The sequence below is a fragment of the Equus asinus genome, chromosome 12 (genome assembly GCF_041296235.1).
Source record: "Equus asinus isolate D_3611 breed Donkey chromosome 12, EquAss-T2T_v2, whole genome shotgun sequence".
Lineage (NCBI taxonomy): Eukaryota > Metazoa > Chordata > Mammalia > Perissodactyla > Equidae > Equus > Equus asinus.
Window position 1 is genome coordinate 67645444 of NC_091801.1, and position 21784 is coordinate 67667227.

The 21784-nt window shown below is 42.6% G+C and overlaps 1 long non-coding RNA gene across 1 annotated transcript; it reads right to left on the bottom strand.

Moving 5' to 3' along the window:
• Nucleotides 1-240: 240 nt before the first annotated feature.
• On the bottom strand, nucleotides 241-7528 carry LOC139039857 (uncharacterized). Its single transcript, XR_011493063.1, has 2 exons — nucleotides 7209-7528; nucleotides 241-559 (listed from the first exon to the last, which is right to left on the bottom strand). It is a non-coding gene; the product is annotated as an uncharacterized lncRNA (long non-coding RNA).
• Nucleotides 7529-21784: the final 14256 nt, after the last annotated feature.

The following is a 21784-nucleotide window of genomic DNA, read 5'->3' on the forward strand; positions in this document are numbered from 1 at the left end:
TGCAGTGGCAATAGGAAACCAATACAGTCATCATGTGAAAGCTATGTGCTGGGGGGCCAAGCCACATTGTGTATGCATTCATAGCATTCCAGGGGTCCCAGAGGGAGTAGGGAAGCCTGAGGCATCTGTTCCCATGAGAAAAGCCTTTGGGACAGGGACTGGCAAGCTGTTCATAATCTAGGTTCCTCTCTGTATTAGTTACCTATTGCTGCATAACAAATTACCCCAAAACATAGCAGCTTAAAACAATACTCATTTATTATCATGCTGTTTCTGTGGATCAGGATGCCATGCAGAGATAAGCTGAGTCATTTGCTTCAGGTCTCTCCCAAAGCTTCAGTGAAGGTGACAGTTGGGTACAGCAAGCTCAGGGTTCATCTAGGAAGGATCTGCTTCCAAGCTCATTCAGTGATTGTTGGCAGGGTTCCATTCTTCAAAGGCTGTTGGACTGAGCATCTTAGCTCCTTGCTGGCTGCTGACCAGAAGCAGATCTCAGTTTCTCATCACGTGGATCTCCCCAACATGGTAGCCTGCTTCATCAAAGCCAGCAAGAACCAGTCTGCCGGCAAAACAGAAGTGATAGTCTTTTGTAACCTAATCATGGAAATAAGATCCCATCACCTGAACTGTATTGTATTTATTAGAAGTAAGTCACTAGGTCCACCATTGCTCCAGGGGAGGGAATTACACAAGGGCATGAATGCTCAAAGGCGAGGAGCATTGGGGGCCATCTTAGAGTCTGTCTACCACACTCTATTTCTGGGGAAGCCAGCTATACTATATTTCCCAATTCCCCAGTGTTGGCCATTTGACTGAGTTCTAGCCAATAGAACATGAACAGAAGATATGCACCATTTCCAGAGTCCTCTCCCCTTCCACAGCAGGATGCAGACATGCATGGTGACCTTGGAAACCATATGCTGAAAATGGCTGAGCCAGGAGATAGAAGAAGCATAAGATGCTCAATCAGCAGTTGAATCAGAGGAGAAGACCTCCCTTGATCGGGAATATCATTTTGGACTTTAAGTCAGCAAAAACTCATCTTCTATCATGTTTGAGCCTTTATAAATTTGGGAGTTATTGCTGCTCGTTTAACCTTCCTTAACATTCCTAGAAGGCTATGGAGTAGAAAGGATGAAGGAAGGAAGGATCAGCAGAATATGAAAGGGGAGAATGAGAGAGAGACAGAGTGATCCACATGGTCAAGGGCTATCCTACAGGCAGTGGATCTCTCCTCGTGATACAACACACAACCCACACACATCTTTTATCCAAATATTTAGAATAAAATCTACCTTCCTCCCAACCCCCCCTAAAAAATATAAAGTGCTTTGTGTGACTGTATTTCTTGTGGAAAATCTTGATAGGCGGAGTTTTCCATCCAACATAGAGGGAGACGAGAAAAAAAGAAAAAACATGCAGACAAAAGCAGAACACTAAAGACAAAGAGAAGTAAGAGAAAACAAGACCCAGGAATCACAGAGACTGTGAAAGTTCCAGACTTCCACCAGCCATCCAAGTGGGATTTGAGTCCATTTCAACTAACTCTTAAGGGGCAACGTAGTACTAAATGACATCTGAGCTTGATATGGCAGAGCTCCAATAGAGAAAAGAGAAACAAAGTCAAGGACCCAGGTTAATTCTAGAAACACGTATGTAAACAACAGTCTGTCCTTAAGAAGTAAGTAATATGACAATAGGGCTTAGCCCAGTTGACCTAAATTGTCTCTACTGAAAAGTTCAGTGAATGAGCCCATGATTAATGATCACAGGGTAAAGGAAGAACCTCAGGGGATGGGGCTTATTCCAGGAAAATTCCCTCAAGAATGTCACTGATTGACTCCAATCCATCAACAGCTTTATTCATGTTAGCAAGAATTTTGAATGGCATAAAATTTAACATATCATGCACCATATTACAATTTCTGGCAAGTAAAAATGTTCATGTCATACTGCAACTCTCAGCTTCACCTAAATTGTCACCTCTTGACTTCTGGCTGATTCTCAGATTGAAACAGACCATGAAAGGAAAGACATCTGACACCCCAGAAACCATCAGATCCAACCAACAGACTGTTTGAAGGTGACTTCAAAGGATGAGTTTCAGATGTGTTTCAGCAAGCAGTGCCAAGGTGGGGCGACTGTATAATTCTGAAGGGAAGGCCTTGGAAGGGGATCAGTCATGGAAGTGTTCATTGTTCAATCAAATGTATTTATTCCATCAGTCATCAAACTCTCACTAATTGCACCAATTATAGGAAGGAGCTGAAGGCAAGAAGAGTTGCTTATTTTTGTGGAAAACAATAGATTTAAAGCAGAGTTCATCTCCTAAATTCAGAAGAGGTGGATCCCAATGGCCTAGCAAGGAACCACATGCTGGTTTTGGTATGTATGCTGTCTAATTCTTCTGTACATTCCGTGTTTTACCAGGAAACTAAAAGGAGAGAGAGAGATGATAGATAGATAGATAGATAGATAGACAGACAGACAGACAGACAGGTAGATAAGAGAGAGAGAGAGAAAGAGAGGTAGGTGGAGATCAGTCCACAATATGGAAGATGGACATTTGTGGAGGGGCGGTGCAGCTGGGGCAAGAGGACAGGATGAGGAGCCTTCATCACTGCTGTCAAACAGTCTTACAAAACATTTAGCTAAAATCATTAAACGTAAAACCACTTTCACACTAGCATCACCCAACTTACTAATATGGCCTGTACCTCTTCTATTACCCCCTGTCTTACAAGCTTCTCCTGCTTCCTTTAGCCGTGACAGAAGTCTTCTGTCCTACCAACATTCTCCACTACAGCCTCAATCCATAAAAACTCAACTGAAAATAAGTACAGCATTCCATTTGTCTTTAAACATTGTCTGATGTAAGCTTGATGTTCAATCACAGGTATTTCCATTTGTAACTTACGTCCTTCTTCTTTTCCTTTGTCTTAATGTCAGAGTTCAGTTTTATCAAACATATAGTACCAACGTCTTCTATTTTAAGACGCCTCAAATCCATTTGGAAAACATGATTGAGTTCCTCCAAAAAACCATGGTCCTTGGAGTATCTTCCTCAGTCATCACAATTAATTGTGGATTTTTTTGTATGTTTCTTCAATTTGGTTCTACAAGTCTTAGGTATCTGTTGTCTCCCTTTTTATATCTTATGTATCTTTTTAAAAAGCCATGGTACCAAGGACCAGACATTTGTACCATGCCCCCGACCTTGGCCACAAAGGTCCTTCTCATGCCAAGAGTCTTAATGCAATAAAAATTACATACAGCATTTATGGGACATTTACTTTGTACCAGGTTTGGGGCTAAGCATTTTACATAAATTACCTCACCTAATCCTCATCATGACCCCTTGAAGTAAACACTCTTATTATAATCTTACTCTAAAGATGAGGAAACTGAGGTTCAGAAAGGTTAAGTAAATTTTCCAAGGTCTTAAAGCTAATGAGTGATGTAGCCAGGGCTTGCAGCCTGCTAGTCCAGCCCCAGAAGAGGTGCTCTTAGCCACCACACCATGTGGCCTTAAAAGAGAAGTAGTCAAAATGAGCTGCCCCATGAACACTCTTCCCTTCCCGGACCAGCTCTTCTCATCACTCGTCATCTCAATGAGTGGAGAATATAACATTTCATATACCTAATGATCTTGTGTTTTCTCCTCTACTCCAGATCCCATCCAAACCTAGTGATTCTGATATCTGAGCTTCACCCATTTGCTCTAGAACATTTTTAATGGTCCAGTAGGTTTTTATTTTGTTGAAATTTTCTACCACTGGCTATTTAAAAATATATCATAGGGGAAAGCTAAACATGGAGGTTTTATCGTTATATGAATATGATGCCAAGTGGTTTGATAAGTTCATCTGTTATGTCCAACTGGACAATAATGGTCTCTCCCTCCTCCCTTCACATCACACCCACTTGAGAACATCACCGTTTACAGTGGTAAGTCATGGCCAAGCCAGCTATACTCAAAACTCAAGGAGGCCCAGGAGTACAGCAAGGGCAAGTAATACAGTGCAGAGCCTTTTAGTTATGTAATTGTGATGTAGCAAAAATTATGAACCTGGAACATTAGATCTAGGGAACACGCGCTGGACTGTCCCCAATCTTCCCCTGGTCTTTAAAGAATGAAGACAGGGAAGTGGTTCTGGGATCTTCTAACCAGACCAAGTCCCTCACTCTGCTTCAGGAACTAAGGAGATGCCTAGAAGCCACATTGTCTTACACCGTCATGTGTCCTCGATCTCAATGACATCATTCGGACAACTAGTCTGCTGTCCAGGTAGCAGAATGAAGTAACAGGAACCCAGCCAAGTCTGGTCATTGTTTTTGTCAATACTCAAACCCAGGCCAGCCTTCATGATCGAGCCTCTGGTGTTTAGACGTGTATACTTTTGTCGATGTTTTTGGAAACAGATATGTACACGTGTAGTATTTGTTTTCTAACTAAAATGGGATTGCATTGAATAATAACTACTGTCTTGTAAATATAAACTTAGGGCTAGCTTAGGGGTAATTATACTAAATTTCCCATCCCTAGTTGGACTTTCCATCTCATCGTAGGACAGATATTACAAACTGCATCATTCAGTACTCCAGCCTCCATATAGAGTGCCTTCCCATGTACCCAGCTGAATGCTAAATGCTTCATTTCCCAGACCCCCTTGCAATTAGGACTCTCCATGTGACCCATCTTCTCCCAAGCAAACACATCCTGTGAGACATGAAAGGCAGAAAAGGCCATCAAGAAGTAGAGTCACACAGCTCCTCTGACACACACAATCCTGGAGACATTAGGTTTTCCTGTGACCACCGTTGTAGGGATCCTTGTGTCCAGTGCCCAGTTGCGTGGTAGCACATGCAGCAGAGAGGGTTCTGTTTGTGTTCTGCACATCCTTCGAGATGACTGCCTACAACTCTCCATCACAAAGTTTCCAATTAATTTTCTTGGCCTGGTCAATTCTATCAAACTTGACCTTTTGCAAGCAAAATGCATTCTGGTGTCTATAGGTCATGGAATGCTCCTTTGCTGGGACCTCACCTCTGAAGCCACCACCTCTCCAAAGAAGTGAGACAAGTAGAGAAGACTTGAATGCAAAGTAGAAAAAATTGGATTTCCTTGACTGATCTCAAAGTCACCTTAGAGTTAAGCCTGTTGAAGTACAGATTTGTGGGGGAAAAAAAGCCAAAAATAGTGGTCACTTGTACATCATTCATTATTCATTTATTCAAAAACATTTAATGGGTGACTTTGCTAGGTCAAGGGGTACAATCGCTCTTCTTGAGGAGATCAGTGTAGTGAGGAAGACTTACAAGAAAGCAGGAAACATTGAGTAGGAGGAGCAGAGTGCAATGAGCACCCAACCTAGTCTTGGGGGCTCAGAACAAGTTTTCCCTGTAAAAGGACATCCAAGATGACACTGAGGGCTAAGTGATGGTAGCCAGGCAAAAGTGAAGGAGGGCTAGAAAAATCCTTTTAGGCAGAGGGAGCAATAAGTGCAAAGGCCCTGAGGTGAGAGGGTCAAGAGAATGACTCACTCAGTGTTCAATTCAAGCTGTCCAGAGTCTGACATGGCTGTTATATCAAAGCCAAAGCCAAGGGTTAAGCAGGGCGCAGAGTACAGAATTTACTTGGCAAACTTGGTTTGAACTTTATCTAACTCCATTTGGATGAAGAATTTTCTGAGTATATTTTGGTAAGGGGAGAGCAAGTAGAGCCTAAGAGAAGAGCAGTTAGGAGGGCAAGCAGAAGGATGCCGGACACCTGGAGGCAGGGAAGGAATATTCCAGGAGAGAAGATGAAAACGCCAAGAAGCAGCTCATGGGAGCCAGTTTTGATGACCATACCAGTTTACACAGAGCTGGTCCAAACTTTTTGCAGAAGGCATGGGATCCAGAATGTGTGCACAATTTAAGAGGAGCCAGATGCCCTTCATGGCTTCATGGATCTGCCATGTGACGTTGCCCCAGGAGAAGAGGGGACCCAGTAAGTGTTCCCTTCGCATAACTTGCCCACCACAGGACAGAAGGGAAGTATCTGAAACAGCAGGAAGTACACAACATCTTCCCAGTAGGAAGAGCTGGTGCCTCCTCCCAGGCCAGCTGGGCTCATGGTCTTCCGGAGCCTCTCTAGGCCCCTGCTGGCTGCAGCCTGTCTGAATGACTAGTCGAGGCGGGGAAGCTCCCATCTGAGCTGCAAGAAAGGAAAACCCAATCCAGGGTGCTGAGTGGGAGAATTTATGGCTCATCAACTCTCCATTCTCTATTGAGATAAATGTCCCCACCACGGCTCACGCAAAGACCTAGGCCACACCACCGGATTGAAAGTGATTTAAAATTCAAAAGCCCTTTTTCAAAGATCTCGTTCCAGAAAGGCAAAGCCAAGTAAAATACGCAATTACTTCCAAGATGAATGCCTTGCCTGGCAGGCTTTCCCACTCTCCAGCTGTACGTCCGGATTCCTTGTCTCGGTGCATTAATTGACGTTTAAATCCAAACTTTATTGTTTCTTGTAGGGGAAACACCTCTCAAATTTAAAAGGAAAAAACTTAAAACTCCCCTGCATACGGAATACAGTAATAACTTTGGGTCTGAGAAGTTCCAAAATAGAAAGAAGATTTTCTTTTAACCTCTGGCAGTTCCAGGGGCAGGCTGTATTCCCGAGCTAGAATGTCAATCAGGAATGCCACACTTGCATGGAGGCTGCCTTGGCCTGGAATTCCAGCTCTGTGGCTTACTAACTGTGTGCTCTTAGAAGCTCATTCACTTTCCTGAGTCTTGATCTCCTTGTCTTTAATGGAGATGATAATCCATCCTCTTGCAGTACTTCTGAGGCTTAAACAAACAAAGCAGAGCTGTGCCACGCACAGGACTCAGCTTCCTGAGAAAGCTCAACACACAGGGGTTGGCTGTTCAGTTGATTGGTTATTTCTCTGCCCGGGGAAAACCAATTGACAAAGGCAGATACAAGAAGAGCCTGAAAGTTCAGAGTTCCCATTGGCCCACGAGCCTTCCACGGTGAACCCCCAGCGGTGCTTAAGGAAAGGCGAATGGAAGCAAAGTTCAAGAGCAAATGAGAATGATATCAATCAATAAATGCTACTCGCCACTTACCTGGGGCTGCTAAAGTCTTAGCGAGCTCAGGCTGCTATAACAAAATACCATAGACTGGGTGACTTAAACAAAAGCCGTTTATTACTCACAGTTCTGGAGGCTGGGAAGTTCAAGATCAAGGTGCCAGCACGTTCATTTCTTCTTGAAGACCCTCTTCCTGGCTTGCAGATGGCTGCCTTCTTCCCGTATCTTCACATGGCAGCCACCGAGAACTCTGGTGTCTCTTTCTCTTCTTATAAGGATGCTAATCCCATCCTGGGGGCTCCACCTTCATGACCTCATCTAAACCTAATTACTCACCTCCCAAAGGCCCCACCTCCTAATACCATCACACTGGCGCTTTGGACTGTAACATATAAATTTAGGGAGAGGACACAAACATTCAGTCCAAAACACCATATATTAATGCATTCACTCACTGCCTTAACAAATCCCAAGCTCACTTGCAAAGGTCATAAAAGTTAACAGAAGGAGAGGACAATAGCATGCGGTCCTGCTGTGTGACTGCCCCCTGAGCCCCTCCTCCATCCCTCCAGCAGACGGGTGTCCTGGCAGGAAGTCAGAGAGAATTCCAAATGCTGTCCTGAAATTCAAAGTTTATTGCCTTCTTTTCCTATGTCAGTTCAACCACGGGTAGTTATCCTGAGGTAAACTTTACATCCTCTCTGACCACCTCTTCTCCCCACCCTCCCCCAGATATTGGTAAAAAGATGACAAAAGTTCCTGGGGCAAAATCACTAGAGTAGGCTGTGAGGCTCGTGATAGTGGGGTTCACGGGTTTGGCACAGGCTCCCGGATGTAAGCGAGGGTCCTCAGCTTCGCTCCTTCTCGCCCAAAAGCTGTGGTTATAAAGAAAATAGAACAGCGCCTAGCTCAGTACCTGGCACATGATAGGCACTCGAATGAATCAATGTTTTTTCAACTCAGCTGAACTGGAAAATAGTTTCCAAATGAACTGTATTGAAATATACACACACAGGCACACGCACGCACACGCTGAGTCTCACACAGGCACTGGTTCAAGTACATCATTTAAAAGGAATGAAGTACTGATCATGCTACAAGACGGATGAAGTTTGAAAACATTATGCTAAGTGAGAGAAGCCAGACCCAGAAGGTGGCAGGTTGTATGATTCCATTTAAATGAAATATCCAGGAAAGGTAAATTCCCAGGGACTGAATGCAGTTTGGGGGTTGCCAGGGGCTGAGGGGGGCGTGGGAATGGGGAGTGCCTCTTAATGGATACGGGTCTCCTTTGGGGTGATGAAAATGTTTTGGAACTAGACAGAGATGCTAGCCGCACAACATTATAAATGTACTAAATTGTGCACTTTAAATGACTCGTTTTCTTTTACATGAATTTCACCTCAATTAAAAAATAAAAGACTTCAACCTATGTTTTTAAGACCTATTCTAAGCGTTCCTGATCCCCCGTCAACCTTCTTCGTCACCATTCACCAACCAGCTCCTGCACAGCAGCCACATGTCTTTGTAATCCCTATTTTACACAGGAAAAATAAACAGCTCTTCACCAGGGGCAGGTCGGGTTTTGTGGACCCAAAGCTTACAGAAATTGGGGAGCCCCTTTAAGAAAAAGAATGCAAAATTATTATACAAAATCAGTACAAAATTAAATATTTAATCAGCATGAGAAGAGAAATGACAATAAAGGACAAATTCCAAAAAGCTGATACTAAAAACTTCACAAAATCCACCGGAAAAAAAAAGCATGCTGTCCTTTATTAACTAATTGCCTTGTATACACCTCTAATAGTTCTTTTCTAGATATTTCAGCTGCCTTTGATCACCTCTATTATGTAATATTATCTATGCAGGGAATAAAAAGATAATTCAGGGGGCCAGCCTGGTGGCATAGTGGTTAAGTTTGTCCATTCCTCTTTGGCCACCGGGGTTTGCAGGTTCGGATCCTGGGCACGGACCTACACACCACTCATCAAGCCGCGCTGTGACAGCGTCCCACATCAAAGTAAAGGAAGATTGGCACAGATGTTGCTCAGGGACCATCTTCCTCACAAGAAAAAAAAAAAAAAGATAATTCAGTCTTCATCTAGCATGCTGACTGAAAAGTGCATTTTTATTCATCATTTAGAAAAGTTCCTTTCAGCTTCACAACTCAATATTAGTCATGTTAGGTAAGTTTTAGGATTGTGATGAGATTTTAGGATGCCTCTATTAAGTTTGTTTCATATATGAGTTGTAAAATTTCAAACTCTTAAGTTTTCTTGTGTAGTGACTAAACTTAAAGATTCTCACACGCTTCCTGTGCCAGGACTCTAGAACAAGTCCAATGGTGAGACTACGTCTGTCCCTGAATTTTGTGTCAGGACACCTGGTGAGTCAGCTCAGTGGATAGGAGAATTCCTGGAAGCCATCTCAACTGAGACAGCCAGTGAAGACAACACCATACACAGAAGAGACTGCAAGCTACACAAATATATTCCCCAAGCACAGGCCAGATGTAAGCTCAACTCAATATCCCCTTAGCTAGATCCCAAGAATACCCAGGGCCCCTCAAGCAATGTTCTATGTGGGGAAATGTGCCAAAGAGGGGATCAGAGTAGAAAAAGACAATGGTCTTAATCTACCTGGGTTCAAACACCTTAATTTTGCAAATTTTATAAAAACAAAATGTGAACATTGCTAGGGCCCCTCCAGGTTTTGGCAAGTGAGAGTCCAGAAACTTAAGCTTCATTGGCTTCACCGTAAACCTGTGTTCTGGATAGAGAGAGGGAGCATGCTGCAGCTCGTTTTTTCTTTTTTCTTTTTTCCATAAATGTTTAATTTTTAAGGAAACACACACATCAAGTTTAAAAATCAAGTAGTAGTAAAGTGTGTCACAAAAACAGCATGATCTGTCCTCGGCCTAAGGCACTCTCAACTCCTGCTATCCATAGGCCCCCATTTTCAATTTTTATCGTTGCTTCTTCTGGTATGTATGTCCATGTTTCAAAATAATATGCTGACTCTGCTCCTTGTGGAATTATCCACTTGAGACATTATCTATTTTCTCTGTATTGTCGGAAATGAGAATTTAATTCTCTTTCACCAATTAACTCATCCAGTTTCTTCCTTCTCCCTCCAACCCCTTCATACCCAATGGCTTCTCAAGAGACTTAGAATCCAAGCTAGTTTTTCTTGCTTACGAGGCCTTATTTGATCTAACCCCTGCTTCTTTTCTGGTCTCGGCTCCCATTACTCACCCACTTGCCCACCACCACCCAGCCATGTTGGCCAGTCTTCCAGTTCCTCAGAAATGCCAAGCTCATTCCTGCCTTGAGACATCTGCTCGTTGACTTTCTCCCCGATCCTACTTTCCCAGTCCTAAACCTTGTTTTCCTATCATTTGTTGCATTTGAATAGGCATTCTTTTCTCACATTCTATTGCACTTTTCTAAGTTGATCCTTGTCTTTTTGGAACAAGTCAACATCCTCACTCATTTAGCCAATATTTGCCAGGCCTTAAACTAGGTGTGAGGGCCATAGTTAATGAACAAGAGAGATGTGTTTGCTCTCAAAGATCTCATGGGGAAATCTCATGGGGAAAGTAGACAGAAAGTGGAATTAGCATGAGGCTTGATGAGCGTCATGATGAGAGAGGGTCAAGGGAGTCCTACCTCAGTCCAGGCCATCAGGGACAGTGTCCCAGAAGAAGTGGCATGTACACTGAGACTGGAAGGGTGAACAGAGAGAGCCCAGAAAAGCAGATGAGGGGAGGGAAGTGATATTCTAGGCAGAAGGAAAAGCAAATCCAAAGATGGAGAGGAGAGAGAGAGAGTGGAGGTATTGACACGGGCCAGAAAGATCTTCAGTCTGCGTTTCTCCCAGGAGACATGAGACATGGGCATTTCCCAGCTTACTGTTGGCAGCAATAATGTGTTAATATGTGAACCTTCAATAAATAATAACCCTTGTTATCAATACACCATGAAATAAAGTAGAAGACATTACTAGGTACCAAATGTACTGCTGCAAAGATGAGACCCAAATCTGAGTGAAATATTGAAGACCTACAAATTAAGTGATCTTATAAATTAAGCATCTTGTCTACTTGCTTTTAGGAAATAAACCATTATATTGATTGTGGGTCAGCCTATCAGTTATTATCTACCAGGAATTTTACCTATGATGCAATAACACTAATATGAACACTACTAGAAGGTACTGATTTCGGAGTACTTGCATACCATTTTTCTATCCTCACGCTAACTCCACAAGGTGGATGCTATGATCTCTCTTTTATACTTGAGGAAACTTAGCTCAGAGAGGTTAAGTGATTTCCTTGAGGTCACATTGCCAGGAGGGACCAAGTCCAAATATTCTTATTCAAAGTCCAGTTCATGATACCACGCTGGCAAAGTGGGCCTTCTAGACTGCTCCATTAATCTCTCTCACAGTCCCTTTTAGACTCCCTTCCAGGCAGATAGTGTCTTCATACTGGTCCTACTTGCTGCTATGTAAGCAACATCTAAGCTCTGGAGGTGTCCCATTTGATGCGGGAGAGGTTCTCCCTATATCTTTTCTTCCTTCCACCAAAACTTACCTGTCCTTACTATCGTTTCCTTCAAACTCTGCCAGAAAAAGCAGTGTGATATTTTGGAAAGAGTATACTACAATTAGGAGTTGGAAAACTGGACTGGATCCCTGGATTTTTCCCCTGGGGACACTCAAATTTCCACATCTGTAACATGAATTACTGTGCAGATTTAGATGGGATAGCAGATTAAAAAGTTCTAGAGAAATCAGAGTGAGGGAGCTGATATGATAAACTCATTCACACAAGATTTTAACGGCTGCTAACGATTTCATTCTGTTTTCATTTGAACTGAGGACCTTTGATTCCTTAAGGGAAAAATTCGAACTAGCATTTCAGACCCCTCGGCAAGCCAGTATGGTAGGTACTTCTGGGGAGGGGATAGGGTATCAAAGGAAGATCTTTATTGAACACCTCAAATCAACTTGTGGGGAAATCAGTCTGTGAGTAGGGGCAGCCCTGGTCTACAGAGCTGATCTACCACCATACAGAAACTTCTATCCTGGGAAGATCCTATAAAGCAGGTGATTCTCCGTGGCTGCCACCAAGACACAAAGGGATCAGGAGTCAGCAAAGGGATGAGGAGGTAGACATTCAGGAGTCAGCTACCCCAACTAGATAACATAAGTGAAATGGTCCAGGTTAGTGCCAGGTTTACAGAATGTCAGAGCTGAGAGCTAACTGATATGTCATCCGGCCCAATGCCACTCTTCACAAGAGGAAATTGAGGCCCAAAGAGATAAAGCAACTTGGCCAAATCCCTCAGTGACAGCACAGAGGCCACACCTGGCATGGATCCTTCTTCCCAAGCCAAAGCTCTTTATATTATATCCTGTTCCCTCTTTAAACCTCAGAAAATACACCACTTTCAATCCACCAGACTTGTATACCAGGAGTACCTCCATCTTCTAGGTAGTTGGGCTATTATTTTCCAACATGTTGACAGGCCAACCTAACTCTCCAGGCTGTCAAAGACTCAGGGTTTCTCAAAAGACAGAAGGAACCAATAGTTTATTGTTCTATTTCCTGTATGAATCTAACTGGAAGAAGCCCATAAGGCATGATTGAAGCTTCAAAAAATGTACAGATCAAAATGCTCTTTCATGTTTTTGTTTACTGAGTGCCCCCTTCATTCAATAAACATGTCTTGTGTACCCACTATGCACCCAGACACTATGCTCAAGGATATGCCAAGATGAACAAGACACAATTCCTACCCTCCAAGAATTACCAGACTATTAAAGAAGATAAATACTTAATCACTATGCCATATGGCTTTAAAAGTGGTACCTGCCAAGACCTCATGGCAACATAGGATGGAGCAGAAAGGATTTCTTTCATTCAATTGTTCAACAATGAACCTCATAGGGGATCTAATATCCGAGTGGTATCTGAAGGATGAGCAGGAGTTTGCCAAGTAAGTAAGGTGAAAAAGGGCATTCCTGGAAAAAAGAGAATGAGAACTTAAAGTGTTTAGGAAACTGATGATAGTTGCACATAACTAGGGTGTGGATTGCTTGGAAAGACTGATGGAAGATTGTTCCAATTACCTATTGCTGCATAACAAATTACCTTCAAAACTTAGAGGCTTAAAACAACAATTATTTTACCATATCTGACAAATTTGTGCATCAAGAGTTGGGCCAGTGTTCAGCTGGGAGATTCTTATGATCCAAGTGGTATCAATGGAGGTCACTCATTGATATTCAGTTGGCAGATGGTCTGGTCTGTAGAGTCAAAATGGCTTCATTCACGTGTCTGGCATTTTTGCAGGAGTGGATAAAAAAAAATTAGACACAGCTAAGACCGTCACCAGAGCACCTACACCTAGCCTGTCAGGGTAGTTGGACTTCTTACATAGTGTCTCAGAGCTACCTGTGGGGGAAAAAAGATTCTAAGAAACAGAAAATGGAAGCTGACAGTTTCTTAAAGCCTGGGCCAGAAACAGGCAAAGTGTCACCTCCACCATATTATATTGGTAAAAATAGTCACAAAGCCCACCCAGAAACAAAAGGGAGGCACACGGAACCCACCTCTCTAAAAAAGAAGGGTCAAGGAATTTGCCGCCATCTTTAATTCACTATAGAGATGATTTTGGAGAAGAAATTCAGTACCAAACTGAGAACCATCCTAAGGAGTTTTTATTTTATCCTGTTTGCAATAAAAAAGCAAAAAGAGATTTTTCCTGGGCAGAAAAGTAAGTTCATTAAAATATTTTTAAGGACAATCACTCCCAAGTCATGGTAGAAGACAAATGAAAGGAGAGAGTCTGTTGACCAAAAGACCACAGAAGAAGCTACTGCAATAGTCCAGCTGAATACCTTGCTTCCTAATTCCCAAGCAAACCCCAGGGTCTGTTAACAAGGAAGGAGGAAGGCATGGCTGTAAACTAAGCAACCAGCCATGATGACACAGTCCATGAACAAGATTTGGTGATCACTTGGAATGGAAGGAGAAAAGAATGTGGGAGCTGCAGATTTCTCTAAGCTTTCTAGCTTGGGAGACTAACTGGATGATGATTCCATTAACAGAGATGAGAATCTACTGATAGTTTATTATTTCAAAGACTTACTGCTCTTGGCATGTTTATTGCTCTTATAATGACCCTCAGCTCTTATGAATACCTTTCTCTTATTCCTCCCTGCCATCATCTGTTCACTTCCCCATCCTTTTCGTTTTTTTAAAGATTGGCACCTGAGCTAACATCTGTTGCCAATCTTTTTCTTTTTTTCCTTCTCCCCAAAGTCCCTAGTACATAGTTGTATATTCTAGTTGTAGGTCCTTCTAGTTCTGCTATGTGGGATGCCACCTCAGGATGGCTTAATGAGCGGTGCTAGGTCCACGCCCAGGATCTGAACCGGCAAAACCCTGGGCCTCTGAAGCAGAGCATGTGAACTTAACCACTCGGCCATTGGGTCGGCCTTCCCCATCCTTTTCCTTACTCGCATCTAAAGAAAAATTCAAGTATATGTAATTCACGTGAAATTTTCTCTGTTACCAGCAACTCAGCATAGTCCCTTATTCCGCATATTCTCTCTAAACCTGTAGCTGTCTATCTCTCAATTCACAGACAGATTCAAGGCCTGCCCGCTGCATAAGAATCAGCCAGAGGAGCTTGTTTAAAAGTCCAGTTTCCGATGGCTACTCCCATGAGTTCAGTGGACTGGAGAGGCTACCAGGCTTAGGAACCACCATGATAAATGACTGATTTCACTAGATATCGACAGCAGGCAATAGAAACACACCAAAGTGCTAATGGAGACGGAGCCCAGCTCTGTTGGAATGCTGCTAAACATCCTCCAGTAACACAGAGCATTTGAAAATGTGGAGCTTGGTGTTTGATGAGAAACAGGACGCTGTTGTGCTGGTTTCTTTCTAGTCTTTACTTTAACTGTGATCTTTTATCAGAGGCACATATGTTTTCTATACCTTCACATGTGGCTGCAGTTAGGCCAGGAAACAAATTCCCTACTAGTTGAAAGGTTTGGCCCCTCTTTCGCGCCCACCAAGCATTAGTTTCTATCCCCTGTTAGGGAGACCCCAGGGAAATAATTAATCAGCCTGCCTGCTTGCAATGCTTCCAGGACTTGGGTCATAAGAAGTGCACTGTTCCCAACAGATGGCACAGAAACAGCCTGGAGATTTTCTCCCTCCTCCAGCTGCCATCACCTCTGTTGTCATCAGTGCCCGGCTCCTTACTTCCATAGCCTCCTCCCAACACAGCTCTGCGGCTCTAAGGGGGAACCCCCCACCCTATATCCTCAGGGTTTCTCTCTGGTCCTGCTGGGCAATTAATGTTTTAGCTCAAGGCCTAGCCAAGCAAGTATGACGGGCCATTTCATTTAAACATCCATAGCCTGGGATGTGGCACAGATTTGCCCCCAAGAGACCAGGCCCCATTATTAGCCACCTAGGTTTGAGCTAGGTAAAAGGCACCTAGAAGCTCCCAAGGCCTGCACATCCAAACCCAGCTCTACTAGAAATCAAAGGAGGCCTCAGATAAGGTCCTATTTGTAAGATCCCAGGATGTTAAAGAATGAGGAATTGCCAAAGCGAGGTGGAGTATTTAAAGTTAGATGAGCATGCTTTCCTGCTTCATTCCTGTCAGTGTAACTGCCTGCATAAGCTCACAGGCAAGGACTATCAGAAGTCTAATATGAGGCCCTTTGTCACTGAACTGCAAGGCCTGGGTCACGTAGTTCTCCTGCCTGGACCCCTCCCATCTCCCACCGAACTAGATCCCACCCAGAGCCTCCCAGAGAACCCTGTAACCAGGAAAGCGGTGGTCCAGGAAGCACAGGGAACACAGGTAGAAGGTCTGGGTTTGATGCGGTGTTTGCTGGGGACCCAAAGACTCCTCTAAAAGGAGCAGCCTCCCATTCTCTTCTCTTTTGTTCTTCTTAAGGAAAATCTAAGATATATTTGGAAGTATAAACTCTTGTGAAACAGCCTGTGTTAAGCACCTCTTGTACACGATGTTCAATGGGCACTTTGAGAGCCTGGAGTCTCCTTGATGGGCAGGGGTTTCCACTTATGTTTACGGCCTTGACACCCTGCACTCGTCATCTTCTCCCTTGCCAGTGCAAGCACTGTGTGCCAGGTGGGTGAGGAGGATGATGACTTTTCCCATTGTAGAGATAAAGAACCTGAGCCTGAGAGAGCTTACCATAGCATCATACCATCCTAGCCTACCGTCATAGCTTACCAAGGCCTCAGAGCTTGCAAACAGCCAAACTAGAATCCAAACCCAAGGCTGCCTTACCACCAGCCAGGGCCTGGAATTGCCTGAACTGTGGCAACGGCCTCCTAACTGGCCTTCTTGCCTTCGGTCTTACTCCCCAAGTCCACCCAATGTATTATTCACACTGGAGCTAAAGAGAGACTTTTCTAAAAGCAAGTCCAATTATGTCTCTCCTATGTTTAAAAGCCTACAGCAGCAGTTCTCTTATTTTCTAAATAGAAGGACCCATCGGCAAGCTTGTAAAAAATGCAGGTGCCCAGCCAGACCTCTCCCATTCTGATTCAGCATCTGCAATTTTTACTTGGGCCAAACATTATTGGGCTCAGGCCTCTGTTACTGACAGTCACCCCTGATAGCTCTAAGGCAGGTGGTCTGCAGTCAGCTGATTATATCAAAGGCCCCAGTTCTTTGCCCCCGCCAGAGCCACAGCCTTTGCTATATCATTTCACCATTCCTCCCACTAAAGGGGTACAGTTTGCTTGCCCAATGCTTGAGTCTCGATGAGTCTTGTAACTAGCTTTGGTCAACAGCATATTAACAACGTGGCACAAGCAGAGGCTGAGAAAGCACTTGAGTGACTGGGTGATCCCCCTCCTGTACCCTGGCATCCCCATAAGAACATGCTAGCCTGCCGGAGGATGAAAGACTTGGAGCAGAGCTGAGTCGCTCCAGCCATCCCAGCAGAGACCATCCTAGATTAAGCTGACATCCGGCCAACCCCCAGCCATGACAATGAGCCCAATCAGTAACAGCAGGAGCCACCTAGTCAACAATCCCAAACATGTGCGTAGTAAATGCTGCATGCTGCTGAGGTTGCGTGGTGGTTGTTATGCAGCATATCTGTGGCAACATTAATTGATCTTACAGCATCACGTCCAGCCTCCTTAGCAAAGCATGCAAGATCTTCATATTCTAACCCTACACATCTTTCCATCCTCTTTGCCCAACACTATTTACACACACCCGTGCTCCAGCCAGGCCAAAATACTTTCAGTTCACCAAACGAACAGGGCTGTTTCATATTTCCATGCTTTTGAAAATGCTGTTCCCTCTCTTTAAAATGCCCTTCCAGCTTATAGGTCTCTTCATCTTTCATAGGTTTTCCTTGAACACTCAAATGGTGCCACCCCATGGCTAACGCATTTTATTATTAAGTTTAACTCTTAGTGTGGTACTTATTTACATAAATAAATACTTTTTATATAGTTTTACATGTAAAGACAAGAGCTAGGTCACGTGCATTTTGTGTCACTGGTACTCAATAAATGATCAGTCGGTGAACAGTTAAATGCATAAGATGCATAAAATTAGGAGAGAGCTGGAAAGGGCCACCGAGAAGTATTGTTGGCCTACAGGCTTGAGTTGGAGAGGCGTTAACCCAGAACCTTCTTTATCTGTCAATGACTTCAACTAATCAAGAGAGAAGATCAGCACAGTAGCTTGGGTCCCTGAGCGGTGCGTCCACGATCTACCACTTACAATTTATGCATCTTGGGCAGATTTTTAATCTCTCTGAACCTTAGTTTATTTATTGGATTGTTGTCAAAATTAAGATAATGAATACAAATCCCTTTTCACAGGGTAAGCCTTTCAATTATATTGAATATTGATGCTGATGTTTTTATTATTACATCAAGCCATCGCTTTCAGAATAAAACTATTCTGTGAAAAGCCCCTGGATTTGGAACAGTAAAAGAATGAAAAACCAAAACCCAATTTTGTGCTTCTTCAGTTTTAACCGAGTTCTCTAATGACCTGAGACTATCTATTCCTTCCCATCTGGTCAGCAGCCACTCAGCCTGGGGATGAAGCCAGGATGGTCTGCTCCCCCAGAGACTTATCCCGGCCTCTGAGGCCTGAGTTCAATGTGGAAAGGCAACTCCCCAGCCATTAACCCAAAGCACCTCCACTCCTATGCTTGAGATTACAGAAGACGTCCCCTGATGAACTTTATTTTAAATATAAAGACAATGGGCACTTTGGTTTTCCAGAGATATTGTAGACTAGATGTACAGAAATATTCTTCCAAAAACAGAATACCTTAAAGTTCCAGAAAAATATTAGAAAGCATCATTTTTGGGGTTTTTTCACTGAGGAAGTTTTGCCCTGAGCTAACATCTGTTGCCAATCTTTCTCTCTCTTTTTTTTTTTTTTTTGCTTGAGGAAGATTAGCCCTGAACTAATATCTGTGTCAATCTTCCTCTACTTTTCTACTTTGTATGCAGGTCACTGCCACAGCATGGCTGATGAGTGGTATAGGTCCGTGCCTGGGATTTGAAGCCATGAACCCAGGCCGCCAAAGCAGAGCACATCGAACTCAACCACGAGGCCACAGGGCCAGCCCCTAGAAAGCATTGTTTTCTTAAGAGCATGGTTTTATAGATGGTAATGTCAAGGATTTAATCAGAAGTGAAAAACAATAAGAAACACAGGGACCAGCCCTGTGGCCAAGCGGTTAAGTTCATGCTCTCCACTTCAGCAGCCCGGAGTTTGCCAGTTCAGATCCTGGGCATGGACCTGTGCACCACTCATCAAGCTATGTCGCAAGAGCATCCCACAAAGAAGTACTATAATTACCTACAGCTAGGCTATACAACTACACACTGAGCTTCTGGGGAAAAAAAAAAAAAAGAGGAAGATTGGCAACAGATGTTAGCTCAAGGCCACTCTTCCTCGCCAAAAATAAGTATACTTAAAAAAAAAACAGTAAAATAAGAAACAAAATTACAAGAGACAAATAGGCACCAAATTTGGGATTTTCTCTGAGGGCAACTGTCAATCCCTGGTTGCCTAAAATATCTCAAGACTAAATTCTTCCTCAATAAATTCACTGTAAACATGGGCTTCAGAGAATTCCCACAGAAGAAGTCCCAAGATACACAAGCTTGCAGTAAAAGATAGAAATAAAAATAAAAACATGAGAGAAAAAGTCACATGAGACAGAATCAACAGTATTAACAGCCTGCAGGATTAGACCCAATCACCCTCAAAGGAATCACTATTTATAGGCTATAAAATAAATGTCTCAATTTTTTATGGAAAAAAGTAGACTCTTCAAGGTCAAGAAATTTTGCATATTGTTGTACATACTTTGTATGTTGTTGTAATCTTTCAGTGACTGGAGGATTACTGGCCCATAAAAGGCTCTCAATACTTACATATTGAATATATGAATGGTAAAGATAATATTGAAATTGACAGGCAGATTTAAGAGTTACAAATAAAACTTTGAGAAATTAAAATAATTGAAGTTAAAATTCAATGGATAGGCTATCAACTGATGAATGAATAAACAAAATGTGGTGTATATACATACACTGGAATATTATTCAGCCGTAAAAAAAAAAAAAGGAATGGCGTGCTGATACATACTACAACATGGATGAACTTCAAAAACATTATGCTAAGTGAGAGAAGTCAGACACAAAAGGTCACATATTGTGTGAGTCTATTTATACAAAATATTCAGAATAGAAAAATCCGTAGAGACAGAATACAGATCGGTGGTGCCAGGGGCCAGGGTAAAGGAAGAAATGGGGAGAAACTGCTTAATGGGTACAGGATTTTCTTTCAGATGATGAAAATGTTTTGGAACTAGATGGAGGTGGTGATTGCACAACATTAAGAATGTACTAAATACTACTGAATCGTTCACTTTAAAATGGTTAAATTTACATTCTATGAATTTCACCTCAATAAAAAAAAGTGCAATGGATAGCTTAGTAAACTGAAAATACACACATAATAGAATTATTTAGAATGCAGAATAGGAAAAAACAGAATTGGGAAAGATGATCTAGGGGCTAAGAAACATGGCAAATAGATGAGAATACGCAACAAACATCGAATCAGAGTTCCAGAAGGAGAAAAGAAAGATGACAGGAAAATCTTAAAGAGAATGTGTTAAAGAAAAAGACATTTATATTCTTTTCATCCTAACCACAACTGCTTTCATCTCTTATAGTGCAAGGTGTATTTACCACTTCATGCCCTGTATTTTCCACATTTTATAAGCATAATTCATGTTATTACATGGTTCTCTCGATTATCACTTTACAGGCTACACGACATTCTATCACATGGCTATATAATAATTTAATAAACTATTCTCCTATTGTTTAGACCAAAGCTCAGCAAACTACAGCCCATGAATCAAGTCTTACCCATCCCTGTTTTATAAGGCCCACAAGCTAAAAATGTTTTTTACATTTTTAAACAATTGAAAAAGAAATCAAAGGAATAATATTTCATGATGTAAAAATTATATGAAGTTCATATTCAAGTTTCCATTAAATGAAGTCTTATTGGCACCCAGCCATACTCATTGATTTACATTTTCTCTGTGGCTTCCTGCCCACTACACTGGCAAAGTTCAGTTCTAGAGAGAGACATCACATGGCTCCCAAAGCCTAAAATATTCACCATCCAGTCGGCTACAAAAAAAGTTTATCAACCTCTGGTTTATACAGTTCCAATTTCTCACCATCGGAAAACAATACTCCCATGACATCTTCATGAGTAACTTTTTCCTTCTTTTTGATTGTTATCGTGGGATAAACTCCCAGAAGTGAGAGGGAGCCAGCAGGAATGAGGTCTTTGATGGCTCCCTATGTGTGACGCCAAAGTGCTTTCCACAAGGATTGTACCACTTGCACTGGCCCTGGGCGTGTAAGAGGATGCCATTTTCCATGCGCTCTCCTCACGACATCATCCCTCAACAGTGGAATGTTCTTGGGTGTGGCTTCACGTACAACTGCGCATTTCATCATAACCCAGGAGGCAAACACGACCCTCGGGCACTCACTTTGTGAAACGATGTGCCTATAACATAAAATTTTCGGGACCGAGGTCTGTCGTGTTCATTTTCTAAGACAACAAACACCTCTTTGGGTCATTACTATCTTTACTAGAGCAAATTCTTGAGTAGGCTCATAATCTCAGTTTCTGAATGTCACTGAGTTTCAAGAGATGAGCATAACTTAGAAAAAGTCAGATGTTCATCAAGCTCTCCTCTCTATGTCCTTCTCCAGCACTCTCATTTTCAATATGGAGAAATAAACGTCGAGCGTGACATATTTACCGTTCAAAGTCACATGGTTAATTAATAACACATGTATGACTTGAATCTCCTTCAAGTGTTCCTGCCATTATCCTCTGCAGTTGATCAGTGTGGTAAGTGATACCGAATAAATTAAGCTCCCTGGTGAGATTTGCCTTGATTATGTACAATGATAAATTAACCCCATAGTGGCCGAATATGAAGGGCCAGTGCTCTAATCAGCCTCAATTTTATGGATCCACATAATGTGCTCGAGCTGTCAGAAATGTGCAGAAGAGAAACTGTTGTTCAACAATAATAAGGCAACAACCTC